The sequence below is a fragment of the Beta vulgaris genome, chromosome 5, assembly GCF_026745355.1.
Source record: "Beta vulgaris subsp. vulgaris cultivar EL10 chromosome 5, EL10.2, whole genome shotgun sequence".
NCBI classification, from domain to species: Eukaryota; Viridiplantae; Streptophyta; class Magnoliopsida; order Caryophyllales; family Amaranthaceae; genus Beta; species Beta vulgaris.
The window spans coordinates 30,921,217-30,933,716 of NC_079206.1; the positions used below are offsets into that span (position 1 = coordinate 30,921,217).

The 12,500-nt window shown below is 37.3% G+C and overlaps 1 long non-coding RNA gene across 1 annotated transcript; it reads right to left on the reverse strand.

The window, feature by feature from the left end:
* Window positions 1-970: 970 nt before the first annotated feature.
* On the reverse strand, window positions 971-1,417 carry LOC130591577 (uncharacterized). The gene is made up of 3 exons (XR_008969385.1): window positions 1,376-1,417; window positions 1,183-1,281; window positions 971-1,105 (listed from the first exon to the last, which is right to left on the reverse strand). It is a non-coding gene; the product is annotated as an uncharacterized LOC130591577 (long non-coding RNA).
* Window positions 1,418-12,500: the final 11,083 nt, after the last annotated feature.

Genomic DNA, 12,500 nt, shown 5'->3' on the forward strand with positions numbered 1-12,500 from the left:
AGCACAAAAGAATCTTACGCCACTATATTGTTAAATTCATTTTACACAAGATAAGGCTTCAAATTATAAAAAATTGAGTACAAGGCTTATGGGTGAAGATGTAGAATACCTTTGAAACGCAAGAGCAAAATCATCTATGGAAAGTCTGATTTCAATAGACATCATGATCCCACCGAGAGTAGGGGCATATAATTCTTTTGATACCCTACGTGTATATATGTACACTAGTAGAATAAATGCTACTTGCTGCGGTTAAAAAGTGCCCTATTGCGGCAGTTTTGGACGCGCAGCAATTAAGGGGGCAGCAATAGGTATTAAATACCAATATTGCTGCGGTTTTGAGTCCAAACCACAGCAATATTAACTTTTTCTGATGACATGTCACCTTGCTGACATGATATATTGTTGCGGTTTGTCCAAGAAACCGCAGCAATATTTTTTTTTTTGAACAAAAAAGCAATATTGCTGCGGTTCTTAGCCAGAAACGCAGCACTATTGCTTATTTTTTATTTTTTTCTTGTTATATATTAGTGATGAGGAAGCTTAGATGCAACTTTGATGAAGCTATGCAGCAATAATGCTAATAAATTTTCTGCATAAATATTGGCAGAGCTCCGTTTGTAAATTGGATAAACCCATAATAGGGAATTAACCTGTACAACCAATAACATCTCCTAGATCCACCATCCAAGCAAATCCACCATCCAAGCAAATCCAAATCCATCAAACAACCACCATTATCTCCAACATACATCATCCAATATTCAATCCAACAACCAACATCATAAATACAATTCCATAATAATCAAACAAAAATATTTACCGCAATATAACATATATATATATATATATATATATTATATATATATATATTATATATATATATATATATATATATATATATATAGTGAAATCCATCACTACAATGTTGGTTGGTACACGTTGCAATAATGTATATATTCGTCTAAAGTTAGAAAAACAAAGAATATAACATAAACTAACTAACCTAAGCAATGCACTCATCAACAAAGTATCTTGCCCACTTATTCTTCACCTCATTGATTTGATCCTCCGTATAAGGATCTTTGGTAAAGGTTTGAGCAACCTGAAAATAATTTACCAAAGTTAGCATCAAATAGTTAATATATATTAAATATGAAATGAATAATTATATGAACTTACTTTGTCCATATCCAACGAACCAAAATATGAAGCGAGTACGTCAAAAATGTACCGCATCACAAAATAACCGCACTCCGTGCCTCCTTGTTGTTGCGGGCACTTTATCAAAAGTTATAGAAATATGAGAAAACTTACCGTATAATGAGAATAAAGTAAGCTTTAAATTGAATCAAGGAATTCGATCAATACATACCTCAACATATTTCCACAAAAGCTTCTCTCGACGAACTTTGTGGCCGGTCATCCTAAACCTCCTAAAAGCACTAGATAACACAACATTGTTTGATTCATTCTTTAATTGTGGAATGTTAACATCTCAATTCATTTAAAGTATATCAAACATATAACTTACGCTATCATAGGTGTTTTAATCTTTAACTTCTGCTGTTTGTGAAAGCTGGCAGAATCGAAGGTATAAACTATCCCGGGCAAGGGACATATGACAAGGAGCATCCAATGTTGGCTATTGCAAGATTAAACAACAATAATTACTTAAAAAATCACATATCATCCAACAATAAATATTTGTAGATATTAAGAAAAAGAAAGAATATTACTCTTGAAAGATTTGCGCGAACATGATACTAGCATCTACATCGACGCATCCAACCATGGCATGAAAAATGTACTGTGTTACCTCCTCCGATGATGAATGGGACTCCATAACGGTGCTTTGCGGACACATCCAACAAACACGTCCAATAGAATCCCCAAATCCATCCAAGTCCGACTGCGTAGCTCTACAAATTGGCAAAGGTAAACTATATGTGAAAAATACAACTACATATAATTAAATGTTAAAAAATCATAACTTTTATTATTGTTACCTCATGTACACTTGGAGAATAGAAATATTAATCATCTCTCCTCTCAAAAACTGTCCAATATCGTCCTTGGTTAGAAAAGCGGTGCCATCATCCCTCGAATAATGGAACAAGGATCTCGGCAAGGTAACACCAACAGCATCATCGTCCGCGACGGCAAGGGCAAGGGTATCTGCTAGCTCTCTGCAGTCCTCAGTGAGGGAGTCCAAGAACGATCGATCGTCGATAACCGGACTAAACTGAGAAGCCGAACCGGCTGAATGCAACTGGCTAGAAGATCTAACAGCCTCCCCCGAAATCCCTTTTTGTTTTTTAGGTGTCGGTGTAACCTAATAATTATTTTTCAAAATGCGCATAAGATTATAAAATTTTTATATTGAAACCTATTATTTTAACAAAAATGGAGGCATATATGAACAACTACCTCATCACTTAACATTTGTGCTAAATCTTTTGGCCATTGCACCCAAGTACCCAAAGCAGTAGCTGTAGTGTCGATGTCATATGCAGAGACGGGAACAGGTAGTGGCAGATGACCATATTTCTCTATAATTCGATGAGTTTTCACTTTCAGGTGATCATTCATCATTCTAGACCCATGAACTGTAGTGGTCTCATCAAAAGCATAAGAATATGCATCTGCCATTAGACAAGTCCCTCCACTAGTTGGATCTACCAAATACAATCGACATGGAACCTCGTCCTAACAGCAACACGTAATATTGTATAACGCACATGTATATATAATAATTTTTGTATAAAGCACATGTATATATAATAATTAAATGTACCTTCCGCTGAGGAGAATGAGAGTCGAAAATGGAGTACATAACTAAGTAGGCTGTGAAGCAGCTACCTCGGGAGATGGCCGAGGAGATAGCCCAGGATATGGCCCAGGAAATGGTGAAGTAGATGGTGGAACAAACGATGGAACCTCGTCCTAACAGCAACACGTAATATTGTATAAAGCACATGTATATATAATAATTTTTGTATAAAGCACATGTATATATAATAACTGAATGTACCTTCTGTTGAGGAGAATGAGAGTCGGAAAATGGAGTACATAGCTGAGTAGGATGTGAAGCAGCTACCTCGGGACATGGCCGAGGAGATAGCCCAGGATATGGCCCAGGAAATGGTGAAGTAGATGGTGGAACAAATGATGGAATAGGAGATGGCACAACAAATGGTGAAGGATGTGTAGGAATAAGTGGCTGAGTGGGTTGTGTAGGAGATGGCAAAGCAAATGGTGAAGGGAAAAACTGATACAGCCCAGGTGACTGTACATGTGAAGGAGATGGCCCAGATGGTGAAGGATATGGCCCGGAAGGTGGATGTGTAGGTGACTGTGAAATCATCACATTCTGCATATATGTGGCGATGACCTCCCTCCATCTTTCACTCATTTTCCGTATGAGTTCCTCCTTTTGCTCCTTACTCGGTCTCCTATACTGCCTAGGTACGTGCCCAAAAGCCTCGGTGTAGCCAACATTCACGCCCCCAAAACCATAACAGCGACCCGAATGATCTGGCTTCTCTCCAAGAGCCATAAACAAGGCGTCTCTGTTACGAACCGGAACGAACTCACCCTTGGCTTGCTTCTCCTTGTACTCTAACTGCCCAAAAAGCAAGTAATAATGTAGTTGATAAATGAAAAAAATATTCATGTCAAACTAAAAGTTAATTATAATGATATACATACGTATTTGTCAGCTGCTTTCTTTGTTTCCTCAGCTGGAATAAATCTCTGTTTAGTAACAGGATCTTTCTTATGCATCGCGCACCACCAATCATCACCCCAGTTAAAACTGGAGGACACCGAGGAGGATGTTGTACCAGATGATGATCCAGAATCAAAACTAAGTGGACCGAATTTCTCCTCCCTCCACAACTCTCTAGCATCTCCATAGCTCCTCTGACCTAAGTGATGATGATGTGTGTTCTTCTTTGCGCTCTCAAGCGCCTTTTCTCGCTTTTTCTGCAAAAATAAACAAAATACATTAAGTTAGTATAATATTACTTAAATCAATAAAAACCAAGTTAATAATTAAATTATAAACTTACTATAGCATCATCTGACATCATCCTTTCTTTGAAAATGGCCCAATCCTCCTTCTTGATGTGCTTGTACACGTCTGGCGGACTATCACCTAACTTCTCTTTTTTTATCTAACTCTCGTCATTGTTATCCAACCAGATACCAATTTGCTCTTAAAATCCCTCCATCTGACGTTCACAGCACTCAAGTACTGCTTCTTGTATGAAACCTCGTCGGGAATGTGAAACATGTTCTGTTTTTCAAAATAGGTTAAAAAGGGTAATTTGGTTCCAACTTGCCTATATGTTGTATTACCAATCAAATCTAACAATAAATACACAAAACTAAGTATATATGATATATTAAAGGTGTTTACATCTTAAACTAGCATGAAACAACTCGTATTCATTCATTTGGGAAGAAAATGGCCCAAAATGGCCTAAATGGGGTAATTTTGGATCCAACTTGCCAATATGTTGTATTACCAATCAAATCTGACAATAAATACACAAAACTAAGTATATATATGATATATTAGAGGTGTTTACAACTTAAACTAGCATGAAATAACTCGTATTCATTCATTTGGGAAGAAAATCGCCCAAAATGGCCTAAATAGGGTAATTTTGGTTCCAACTTGCCTATATGTTGTATTACCATTCAAATCTAATAATAAATACACAAAACTAAGTATATATGATATATTAGAGGTGTTTACAACTTAAACTAGCATGAAATAACTCGTATTCATTCATTTGGGAAGAAAATGGCCCAAAATTGCCTAAATGGGGTAATTTTGGTCCAACTTGCCTATATGTTCTATTACCAATCAAATCTAACAATAAATACAACAACTAAGTATATATGATATATTAGAGTGTTTACAACTTAAACTAGCATGAAACAACTCGTATACATTCATTTGGGAAGAAAATGGCCCAAAATGGCTTAAATGGGGTAATTTTGGTTCCAGCTTGCCTATATGTTGTATTACCAATCAAATCTAACAATAAATACAAAAAACTAAGTATATATGATATATTAGAGGTGTTTACAACTTAAACTAGCATGAAACAACTCGTATTCATTCATTTGGGAAGAAAATGGCCCAAAATGGCTTAAATGGGGTAATTTTGGTTCCAACTTGCCTATATGTTGTATCACTAGTACAGAAAAGGCAATTTGCGTCGGATGTGAGGCGCCTATTTGCGTCGGACTCTGGTGCGACGCCAAAGCCCTCGACGCAAATGACTCAGAAACGATCTGCGTCGTATGTGAAAACGACGCAGATGGTTCAGCTATTTGCATCGCACTCGTATACGGTGTGACGCAGATGGCTATCCCAGCCCACATTACAGAGGTAATGTGCGTCGCACATTGCCTTGGGTGCGACGCACATTAGTGATTTGCGTCGCACTTCGGGCTATGTGCGACGCAAATTACTATTTTAATAAAAAAAAAATTTTTTTTAGACCTAGAATAATGATTCTCGAACAGTAGGAGTAGAAGATTGAGAGACAAATTACCAACTGAAATCAAAGAAGGATTGAACAAACAAATATATACCAACAAAATTCAATAATTTTATAATTTACAACTACAACACAAAACATTAAACCACCAAAATTCTATAATTTACAACTTGAACACAAAATAATATAAAAAATCAGAGATCTACAATTTCCACTACTAGTGTTCGACGAAAACTTCCACTTCAAAAATTTCCGACGAAACGACCATCTGCAAATAAAGTAATAAAAAATCAGATCTAAAAAAGTAAAAAAACAGAAGAATATGTTTCAGATGTATAAAACTCGAAGACAATGAAAAAATGAAAAAAATAGATCTAAACAATGTAAAAATGAAAAAACGAAGGAAAAAATTGTAGATCTGAAAACATGAAAAAATGAAAAAACAAAATTGTAGATCTAAACAATGAAAAAATGAAAAAACGACAATTTTACATGCGAGACTGACCATAAAACAACTGATTTGTCACCGGAAAACGGCCGTTGATGTGTTCGAAGTGATGGATTTTATGTGTTGATGTGTTCGAAGTGATGCGAAATTGTAGATTTCAAGTGTAAAAATTGAATCCGTGGTGAAATCCAGAGGGGGTGTTGCACACGATGGTCGACCACCGAAATCCAGAGGGGGTGTTGTAAAATCAAACTTCCCAGAAAATGACTTTGGTGTAGAAGAACAAACACTTGAATCCGATAAAATGTGTGGTAATTTCATACCCTTTTTCACCCTAACTTTCTCATGAATTTCACCAACACTTTGATTATTATGAGTGGATTTCTTAACACTTGAAGCTGATAAGATGTGAGGAAGATTCGAACCCGCAATCGTCGGAGAATATTCCGGCGGTGGTGAAATCGTCGTGCGAGATCGAGTGAAGCGACAGAGATTTTTAGGACATGAGAGAGGAGAGAGAGAAGGGAGAGAGAGAAAAGAAATTCCTGAACGGTTGATGAAGGAAATGAGAGAGGAGAGAGGGAGGAGAGAGAGAGGGAGGTGGAGAGAGAATTAGGGTTGAAATGGATGAAATAAAAAATGACGCGGATGAAGATAGAATTAGGGTTGAGTAAGGCCTTGGTAAAAATGACGCGGCTGAAATAAAAATGAGTGGGCTGGGTATGTGCGTCGCATATTAAATACGGTGCGATGCAAATTGGGCTGGGTATGTGCGTCGCACGTTGATTGAGGTGCGATGCAAATTAATCTTTTGCAACGCACTTAAGGCACGTGCGACGCATATAGCTTGTATCTGGTACTTGTACCCATGTTTTGCGTCGTACTCTATTAGTCATGCGACGCAAATAGGTTTTTTGCGTCACTTTTGTGTCTGTGCGACGCAAATCAAGGGACGCAAATCGTCCTTTTTCTACTAGTGCATTACCAATCAAATCTAAAAATAAATACACAAAACTAAGTATATATGATATATTAGAGGTGTTTACAACTTAAACTAGCATGAAACAACTCGTATTCATTCATTTGGGAAGAAAATGGCCCAAAATGGCCTAAATGGGGTAATTTTGGTTCCAACTTGCCTATATGTTGTATCACCAATCAAATCTAACAATAAATACACAAAACTAAGTATATATGATATATTAGAGGTGTTTACAACTTAAACTAGCATGAAACAACTCGTATTCATTCATTTGGGAAGAAAATGGCCCAAAATGGCTTAAATGGGTAATTTTGGTTCCAACTTGCCTATATGTTGTATTACCAATCAAATCTAACAATAAATACACAAAACTAAGTATATATGATATATTAGAGGTGTTTACAACTTAAACTAGCACGAAACAACTCGTATTCATTCATTTGGGAAGAAAATGGCCCAAAATGGCCTAAATACATTAAACTAAGGTAGGAGAAATGTGTTTTCCATAGTGTCTTTCCACATCACATCCAACACGGTAGGAGAAATGTGTCTCCATGAACAATTGATGTTCAGCTTCCGTATAGAAAGACCGATCCAAATACCATACTTGGCTCACCATTTACCTAGTAAAGAAACAATTAGAAATCCATACATGAAATTGTAATAATAAGCTAAGTATGGTAAATTACATCTATTTACGTGTTGGTCTTCCATAAGCATCAAACTCTAAGACCATATCTCCTGTGTTGCGGAGATTCATCGTTGGACCTCGTTTACTCTTTCTGGATGCCTTTGGATTCCCGCTACCATAATATGTAGTGCTCTGATGTGGATCTAAGAATCAAAATAAGGAAATTAAATTAGAGAACGAACAAGTAAATTACATAGTGAATACTTACAATATTGAAATAAACGCGAACCTGAGGGGATTTGCTGCCCAGGACCTGTCACCTCAATGCCAAGTAAAGCATTCCTATCAGCCTCTAGCTCACATCTCTCCATCCATGCATCTGCAGCACGATCACTGTCCTCTCCCTGGTCAGGCTCCTTTTCTGGGTGAAAAGGGGCATCAGACTCCGATGAATAATCGCTCAAATCGTCACTAGCCATATCTGTAGCATATACATAGAAACAAGAAAGAGTGTTAACAAAATGTAAAACAATACACATCATCACATCATTGTAACAAAATCCAAAACAAGTCAAATTACTCATATAAAACATTTTTTACCTTTAATTTTGGTCAATAGGTTGCTCGATGACTGTTATACCTTCTTGGTGATCTATTCGCATGTAACTATTTTCAGTATCAGACATATTCATCATATCATCATTTGGGATTGAGAAAGGGGGGATATCATCAAACTTATCATATTCTTCTTCGTCGTCAACATCACCGACTCCTAAAATTCGCCTTTTACCATTAACAACAATGCACCACTGAGTGTCTACGGGATCAGATACATAGAACACTTGTTTTGCTTGCGATGCGAGGATAAAAGGTTCTTCAGTGTCACGCAGACGACTCATATCGACTAGAGAAAAACCGCACTCATCCCTTTGCAAACCACGTCTATTATCCGCCCACTTGCATCGAAAAATAGGCATAGTGAATTCACAATAATCGAGCTCCCATATTTCTTGAATGATCCCATAGTATGATTGTGTAGCATCAATCGGAGTTTTATCCTTTGCACTCGCATACTCCCTAGATGATGCAATCGTTGAAACCCCATAATTCTGGACCACCTTTGATTTCTTATCCTGACGTTCAGTGTAAAAGGTATAACCATTGATATCATATCCTTCATAGGAGTTAAAACTGTCACGTGGACCGTATGCCAACCACTTAATTGTATCAGGTACATGATTGTTGTTTGCAGACAATTCACCGATTACTTTTTTGTGAAACCAGTCAATGAACGACCTGTTGTGCTCATTCATCAATGCCTCTCCCCTTTTGATGTATTTTTGTGACGCAATTCACGGATATGTCTTTCTAAGTATGGATTAACTTCAGTAACATGGTGCAACACGAAAAGATGAGCTTTATGCAACTCATCCAATGAAGGTGCGATATGTCGCATTCGACCCCACCTTTGCCTTCTAATCTACCCTCATGTCTCGACTTTGGAAGACCTATCGTACAAGCCTTAGCAAAATAAGAAGAACACTATCCTCCAACCTCTTCGGCAATTGTTCCTTGAATAATACTCGCTCTGGTCTTGCTGGATTCTTACTTTCTTTTTCAAAGAACCATTGTCTCTCAAAAGGGTATGCCCATCTTAAAAACACAGGACCACAGTTTCTCCCTTACAAAATGAAGGACTAAGTGAACCATAATGTCAAAAAAGAAGGTGGAAAATACATCTCAAATTGACAAAGTGTGATCACCACCTCATTTTGCAAAGCATCCAACTTCTCAGGATCAAGTACCTTGTTGCATATGGTATTGAAAAATGAACACAACCTCGTGATAGCAAGTCTGACATGTTTTGGAAGAATCCCGCGTATTGCAATCGGCAAAACACTTGCATCATCATATGACAGTCATAGACTTCAACCCAATTAATTTCAATCAGTCATAGAAAAAGTCTTCTCATGTTAGATGAGTATCCGTGGGAACCTTAATACCGTATAAACACTCACAGAACAATCGTTTCTCTTTCCTAGACAATGTATAGCAAGCTGGAGGCAAATACGTTGTTGTTCCCTTTCCTTTCTTAGCCTTTTCCTTAACCTTTGGCCATAAATTAGGCCGAATCTTCAATTTCTCCATATCTCTACGAACCTTAAGACCATCCTTAGTCTTTCCTGGCATATTCAACAGAGTACCGATAATTGCATCACAAACATTTTTTTCAATATGCATTACGTCGAGACAATGTCTAACTGGTAAGTATTTCCAATAAGGAAGTCTCCAGAATATAGACTCTTTTTTCCAAATGACACCATCGTCTTCCGAAGGTTTAACCCCTTACCAAATATGTTCCCATCCCTTAACACGATTATAAACTTCTTTTCCAGTTAACGATTTAGGAGCTGGAGCATTTTCAACAAACCCGTTAAATGGTGCTTTTTTCTTTCGATATGGATGAGAACTATGTAGGAATTGCCTATTAATGATATAGACATGTTTCCCACAATGTGGCAAATGTGTAGCCTCCATACCATTCTCACAATGGGACATGCCTTTTTCCCTTTGACCTTATACCCGTAAATTCCATAAGCAGGATAATCATTTATAGTACAGAAAAGCATAGCCCGAAGCCTGAAATCATCATTAGAATACACATCAAACACCGTAACACCTTCGTCCCACATCTTTTTGAGATCTTCGATGAGAGGTGCAAGATATATGTCTATATCATTTCCCGGCTGCTTAGGCCCAGAATTAAAAGAGACAACATAATATATTCCGCTTCATGCACAACCATGGAGGAAGATGTATATCACTAAAAGAACAGGCCAAGTATATGTTGACTACTCAAAGTACCGTAAGGGTTCATTCCATCTGTACACAATGCAAGTCTCAAGTTCCTAACTTCCTGACCAAAGTCTCTATATCTGGAATCGATAGGTTTCCATATAGGAGAATCTGTTGGATGCCTAAGCATCCCGTCTTTCTTTCTCCGATCAGCATGCCATCTTAGGTTTTGTGCATCTTCTTTTATAGAAAAGAGCCTCCTAAACCTTGACACAACTGAAAGATACCACAACACTTTCGCCGAAGGACCAGTATTGCCCAGTCCGGGAACAACCCCATCCGGCAATTTGTAGCGGGACTTATACACCTCGGGCATTATAAAGGTCCGATACTCATTTCGATACAACATGCAATCATTCGAACATGCATCGATGCGCTCATATTCCAAACCCAAAGGACACATTAATTTTTTGGCATAGTAAGGTAGATTTTGGTAACAAATTACTCTCAGGAAAATATCATGTAAAGCTTCTAAGAGTTCTTTGAAACCTACATCAGTCAATTATGTTTCGCTTTTAGTTGAAGTTAAACCCACTCAATTGAGTGTATTTTGTACACCCTGGATAAAGGGGTTTCCCAGCAGCTTCAGACAAACTGTCAAACACTCGTGGCCGCTCATTAAATGGTCACGAGCCCCTTCACATCTCATATTCGATCACCAAATCACCTTCATCTCAGTGTCACTATTATCTCGTTGTCATGTTCATCACTACTACATCATCACTTCAATCCTAAATGATCTTCTATCACAACTTCATTCTCAACCCCGACATTCGACATATTAATTTCTCTAATGAATTACTAGTGCCACATCAACATTAACCCTATCCTGAGTATATTTTCCCTGCTCACTGCATAACCAAATATAATACTCAGCCCTAATCCACGGGATAAGATGATCCTTATGGTCCTAATATCAGAAATCATATTCACTTGTAGCAATCAACACATGGACAATCTCAGCCTCGCAAGTAAGTTGTTGATGTTCTACAACACGTTTACAAAACTCATTCACACTCTTATGACAAAATTTCCGCTTTCATACATCCAACTTATCCATTTTAAAACCCCAAAACATACATACAAATTATTATCAATTTAAAATTCAATAATCACACAAACAACAACATATTCAATGCATGCTTCCATTGGTCCTTATCACTCCAACTAACCATCCTTAAACGTCACATCCACTAGTGAATGCATGTATCATCTTTGATTCTAAGTGAAATTCGGCAGCATTTCCCTTTAGTTCTCCAAGTCAGATAAGATAATTGTTTTCTTATATGTATCCGGAGAACAAATTAGGGAAATGACTAAACGTATCACAAAAATCAACACACAATCACCACCTAAGTTAGATGTGACGTTTAGAACAGTCCAAAACGGGGACTATTCAAGGCTTACTCCTAATGAGGAAGTCTTGAAGGTATCTAGGCAATATGATAATAAAATCAAGTAATTTCACAAACATAATCGCATTCATGCGATTTCAAGTTATCATCAAACAACAATTACCAAACCTTCCTTAGATTTCCTTCCCTCCATTGGTGAGTCTATCAATATAAAGGCATTGCATGGTGCAACATTTTAAACAAAGAATTAACAAAATACATACTTAAGCTAAACAATCCGTATAAATATTAGGGCATACAAAACTAAAGCAAAATTATTCACAAAATCAGTTTTTAATACTCAAATCATATAACTAAGTATATTATATACTTTATAATAATATTTTTAAACACAATTTAAGACAAACATTTATTAAAACACTAATTAAGAAAAAATTTACATAAAAAACTAACCTAAGATGACAAAACGGCGAGGAACACCAGAAATTGAGGGAGAAGCACCGGAAATTTAGAGGAGAAGCGCCGGAAATTTGAAGTGGCGCCGGTGAATAGAAGCGGAGGATCGAATTCTTTGAGCAACGAAGGAGAGAAGCGGAGCAAACCGAACTCGCCGAAAAATGATAGAGAAAATCGTCGGAAAACGAAGAGAGAAGGAGCGAATGCGGAAAGTTGTTGCAGACGTCGCCGGAAGAACGAATTCGCCGGAGGA